The 6,090-nt window shown below is 36.3% G+C and overlaps 1 long non-coding RNA gene across 1 annotated transcript in view; it reads left to right on the top strand.

The window, feature by feature from the left end:
• Positions 1-3,125: 3,125 nt before the first annotated feature.
• Positions 3,126-6,090, top strand: part of LOC107691201 (uncharacterized) — an 8,530-nt gene continuing 5,565 nt past the window's right edge. The window contains exon 1 of the long non-coding RNA XR_001634520.1: positions 3,126-3,227. This is a non-coding gene — a long non-coding RNA (uncharacterized LOC107691201). The remainder of the gene's footprint in view (positions 3,228-6,090) is intronic.

The raw sequence follows: 6,090 nt of genomic DNA, 5'->3' as shown, positions 1-6,090 counted from the left end.
GGGGAATGTAATGGATGAGGAGATGAAACACTCCGGCGTTGCCGGGTCCTAGCGCCCGCCGCGCGCTCGCCTGTCACGTCTGCAACGTGCCCCCGAGCTATGACGTCATCAGCCTGCGCCCGTGCCTTGTAAACACGACTTGTCATGTAACATAAAAATGAACACTGGGAGAAACGTACACAGTTATTTTTCTCTTACGCTAATAAACCGTAAACCACATAACCAAGGTACCAAAGGTTGATCTACATACTTTCGGAGTACTAGCTTACATCGTAAAAGTAAGTAAAACGTACGCTCACACCCTTACGAAAATTAACCATGGTTTAACTACAAATAAAACCAAAAAAGCATGGTTACTATAGTTAAATATAGTAGGCCTATGCGATTTTGGGTTCCGCCATAGTACCAGACATTCAAAGCCTTGCTAAGCTACAAAATTAACGCAACAACACTATGAGTTACAAATTCAAATTAGTCCGTCCTCTTCCCTTACTAAGCACATTTTAGGGCTTTTTATAGTTAATCAATTTTATTAGGCTTTATAAAGCTCAAACATACAGATATGTCACGTTTTGGTTTGATCAGCATTGTAACTTTTTGTCACACAGGAGCGGTCATTACACTTTTTGTTCCATTGAATTCCATTCATATGCTTGCAAACACTGGGGACTGGAAACGGGAGCTCATGCGAAAATGTTTCGCTGCTTCAGGTTTGGTGAACTCTGACCTGCGAATTGATACATCATAGTGTGACCTCTTAGCATGGTAATTATCATTAAAGGGACAGTTCAACCAAAAATTTTAATTTTGTAATTTATTCACCCTCATGTTGTTTCAAGACTGTTCTTTCTTCTGTTGAACACAAAAGAAGATATTTTGAAGAATGAAGTCAATGGCTACCAGCAACTGACTGGGTACCGACATTCTTCAAAATATCTTCTTTTGTGTTGAACAGAAGAAAGAAACCCATACAGGTTTGAAACAACGTGAGGGTGAGTAAATGATGTGAACGATCCCTTTAATGATAATAATCACGCTAAAATTATTTTAAAAAATATATAATTTTCATTATAATAAAATGTTTCGCTTTTTTGTTATAATTCATCAAAATAAAATAAATGTTAGTTGAAATAAAATATAAAAATAACTTATTTTATTTCAGCTAGTTGCCAAGGCAACATTTTTCATTTTCATTAGTTTGAGTTGAATTACTAAAATAAATACAAATTAAATAAAGTAAGATTAATACATAAAAAGTTTAAAAAAGACTATATAGGCATTTTTTTTAAACTAATAAAATTGACAAAAGCACACAACAAAATGACTAAAATATTGATTAAAATGAAAGTGACAGAAAATAGAAAAACAAAATCTAATTCTGCATATTAACAGCAATTATAATCAATTATCCTAAATTAACACTATCTAGCTGAATTCAAAGAGCACAAACTTCAAACCACAGGCTTGTAACGTTTCAGGAAACTGTAGATTGTGTTTTTACATTTGGATTCATTATTATTCATCGTATCTTGAAATTATGATTTGAATACAGAGCGTGATGTCATCAATTTTTTTTGAGTGCTCAAATTCTAGTGTGACCGCAGCTTTTATATTTGAATACCCTCTCTTATGAGTATTCATTCACACTGCCTAGTCTCTCTTTTATAGTTTATGAGTGATTCTGGCAACACGAAACCTTGAAAGGTCCAAATCCCAACACATGCTCACACCTCCAGTTGTGGCTGACAGCAGCGCTGAAACATCATTATCAAGAGTGGAATACGTTTCAAAGACTCCATTCGGTGCTCAGGGAGGGCGGAGAGGCTGGAGTTCACTGTCCGTTCCCTGCAGTCTTTGACTTTTTTAGCATGGCAGCTTTTTACCAGCGCCAGCACAAGGGGATGGCAGAGCTCAGCTCTCCCCAGCACTTCAAAGCCGGTGCACAGGGCTTCAGCCGTTTGATGTGAAGTTCACAGGAAACTTGAAAGTGGAGAGCACAAAAAAGCCAGCGAGCTGTACGTCTAAAAAGAGAGAAATTGGTAACGTGGCCTTCAACCTTGATGAGTGCTAGTCACACACCTGACGATGATGCAAGGCATTGTGGGAGATGAGCGGAGCTGAAAAGGCTTGTATAGTTGAGCTAGTACATCAGTGAGATTATTGCGTCCTTGATGTTGTCAGTAGAAGCAGCGAGTAGTGCCTTAGTCTGTGTGGAAAAAAATGTTGTTTTTGAAAATATGACAAGTTTTTCATTTTTATTTCAGTTTTAACGTTTCGTTATTTTAATACATTCAACTAAATGAAATTGAGAAATGCTGCCTTGCAAATAAATGGGGAAAAAAAATCTGTAAATACTTTTTTTTATGGTTTTAATTTTAGTTAGCTATCATAACCCAAAGACGTCATAGACATCTAAATATGATGATCCAAAGGACACCCTTCCTAAAATACAAAGTCATTTATATATTTAATGTATTAAAAATAATATATTATAATATAATATAATATTAAAACTACTAATAATATAATATGAATCAACAATACTCAAACATAAATAAATAAATAAGAGCAGTTAATATATATATAAAAAAAAAAAAACTGGTCTGAGTTAGCAAGATTTTTTATTATTTAACAACAACAAAAACTAAACAAAGCTGCATTTATTTGATTAAAAGTAAAATTAAAACAGTAATATTGTGAAATATTATTACAATTTAAAATAACTGTTTTCTATATTAAAGGGATAGTTCACCCAAAAATGAAAATTTGATGTTGATCTGCTGCAGTCTGTCAGTCTTATAATGGAAGTGAATGGGAATCATGGCTTTGAGAGTCAAAAAAACATACACAAACAAAACCAAATTAAACCCTGCGGCTCGTGACGATACAATATCCAAACTGACCTGAGCGCGTTCTGAGTGCGTACGCGTCTTCTTCTTCTTGCTTTAAGGCGGATCGCAGACTTATAAGTGCATTACCACCACCTATCTCTCAAATGGACCATTGACACTCTATCTACAATCTCAATTAGGAGTGTCAATAGAATCAAAAGCAGAAGACACGTCATGCGCTCAGGACAGTTCGGACATTGCGGTGAATCAGAGGTAAAAAACTATACAAATACTGTTCAGTTTCTTGCACAGACCGATCGTTTCGTGTCTTTACACATCAATGTATCACAAGCCGCAGGCTTTAATTTGGTTTAGTTTGTGTATGTTTTTTTGACTGTCAAAGCCGTGATTCCCATTCACTTCCATTATATGACTGACAGACTGCAACGGTTAAAGTTAAAAATCATCATATGTGTTCTACTGAAGAAACAAAGTCACCTACATCTTGGATGCCCTGGGGGTAAGCAGATAAACATCAAATTTTAATTTTGGGGTGAACTATCCCTTTAATATATTGCAAAATGTAATTTATTCCTTATTATACCTGTGTTGCAATGCTGTTTTTTTTTTTACTCCAGTCTTTAGTGTCACATGATTCTTCATAAGTCATTCTAATATGCTGTGCTGCTTAATATTTGTGTGGAAACCATGATATATTTTCAAGATTCTTTCATGAATATTTATTTATTTATTTATCAATGTAAATGTCTTTACTGTCATTTGATCAATTTAGTGCATCATTGCAATATACATTAAGGAAAAAAAACAAAACAACTTATGAACAGTAGTGTACTATTCCATTCTCCAAACCTGTTGTTCTCTGTAGGGTCACAGAGATGCAAAATGGATCTGAGATCTCCCTGCATGAGGACATTCCTTGTATTTGGACAAGACCAAAAAGGTTGCGACCTTTGCTCAAGTCCCACTCAAACCTCTCGCTGCTTTGTTTTAAATGAGTATGATGCTATTAATGGCATTTTACAACCCCCAGCACTTCTATAGCTCTCTACAATCAGTCACATTTAAAAACCCCAATGAGACCTTAATTAAAGAGGAGCCATGAGTGGACCGGCGCTGTATTGAAAGCCAACATGACCATCCTGCACTGCAGGCTATCTGGGGTCAGACTAACTCGTTAGGGTCGTCATTCTCGAGAGTGTGTCTGGGAGCCATGACAACAGGCACCAGCCAATTCTCCGCTCCCGGCCTCCAGACCGCGTCCAACTGCTTAAATATTTAACACGCTCATTCACGACTCCCACAACCAAATTAAAAATGCATCCTCTCCCTGGTCTGCGTTTGAAAACAATAAGCCGTGACTGTGAGTGGAAGTCATCGCTGAAGCTCTGCGGCCCAACAATAGCGTTTAACATTCTCCAACAACATGTTTGAAACTCTTCACTGAGGAATTCAGGAGCTCTCGTTCTCGAAGCCATCGGGTCCTGGAGGAAATAAGATATGTAATTGTGATAATAGAGTGCAGATGAAGAAGTAGCTAATATTGTCAAAATGGAACTGCTATAATCGCAGTCTCCTCCCACGTGTGTTCATACTGACGGTGTCTCTCCACCTACATGCTCACTCTGTGACATTCAAAATAAATGCCAGCAATCTGTAGCACTCTAGGGAAAGCTTCACTTTAGGGGGTGAGAGTTTGATAATTAGCTTCGAGCCGCTGCTTCCATCAAAATCACTGGTGTGAGACAAAAAGAGTTTCAAAATGCATCAATACAACTGTACATTTACAGTTGTAAATGTACAACTTTACATTATTAAGTGTACTTTGGGTCAGCAAGTAAGCTAATGCTGAAGTATTCAACTCTATGGCTGTAAAATGCTATAAATCTTCCACCTAATTCATCTTAAAAATGATCACTTGCTACGTTATTTTTAAGTATAATCAAATTAGCTCTACATATAATTTAGACTGTTTTAAAAACTTGTGTAGTTCAATCTCGTATTACTTTAAAAATGCAACATGCTAACAACAAACTCTTGTGGGACACTTGAATTTTCACGCTGGTTTTATGCTAGATGTATGACATTGTTAGCTTAGCAACATGCTAACAATAAAAGCTTACACAATACTTGTTTTTTATGCTTGTTTTATGTTAGAAGTATCACATTGTTAGCTTAGCAACATGCTAACAACAAAATCTTACACCATACTTGTATTTTATGCGTTTTATGCTAGAAGTATCACATTGTTAGCTTAGCAACATGCTAGAAACAAACTCTTACGTGATACTTGTATTTAAACAAAAAATTGATTCTAGAAGTATCACATTGTTAGATTAGCAACATGCAAACTACAAAAAATATAAATATAAAACGTGGAATAATACACTACCATTAATTTATTTTTTCTTTAAAGAAATGTATATTTTGTTGGCGCCGAGTGGGCAGTGTGCCGACATGTTACACCATTGCATTACGGGCATCCCGAGTTCGAATTCCGGCTTGAATCCCGGCACCCCCCTCTCTCTTTCCCACTTCGCTTCCTGTCTCCTCTACACATTCCTATCATAATAAAGGCAAAAAAAAAAAACTCCTCTGAAGCTACTCTAAAACTCCCTAGCTAACATGCTAAAATGTGCTAGCAGTATGGTAAAAAACACTCAGAACACCTTAGCAAGCATATTACAGACTTCGTTTAAGCTCAGTTTTTCAGATAAAATAAGTCTAAATAGGCAGTTTCTGTTCATTTAATTTTTATTTTATTTATGTTGTTAGAATGTTTGCCATTCAAAATATTACCAGCATTGACAATGCCATTGTAATGTCTACATATAAACTGGTCTTCTTTCTAGCATCTGTTTGGGCACTGAACTGCGAGTGGTCATTTTCCATTCATCATTTGCTGCACTGCGATCACAAAGTTCCAGTATGAAAATTAACCATGGTTTTACTACAAATAAAAAATCACGGTTTAAAGGGGTCATATGATGCGATTTCAATTTTTCCTTTCTCTTTGGAGTGTTACAAGCTCTTGGTGCATAAAGAAGATCTGTAAAGTTGCAAAGACTAAAGTCTCAAATCCCAAGAGATATTCTTTATAAAAGTTGAGTCAACCACGCCTACCTAAAATGGCTCGTTCTAACACGCCCCCACATGTCTACTTCACTATGTGGGAAGATTTGCATAACGCCGCCCAAATGTTCACGCAAAGAAAGAAGGCGTAACTTTTATTCTCGCTGTA

The sequence above is a fragment of the Sinocyclocheilus anshuiensis genome, unplaced genomic scaffold (assembly GCF_001515605.1).
Source record: "Sinocyclocheilus anshuiensis isolate Anshui unplaced genomic scaffold, SAMN03320099.WGS_v1.1 scaffold338, whole genome shotgun sequence".
In the NCBI taxonomy this organism is placed as follows: domain Eukaryota; kingdom Metazoa; phylum Chordata; class Actinopteri; order Cypriniformes; family Cyprinidae; genus Sinocyclocheilus; species Sinocyclocheilus anshuiensis.
The sequence above is the reverse complement of the archived record's forward strand: the minus strand, read 5'-3'. Positions and strand labels throughout refer to the sequence as shown.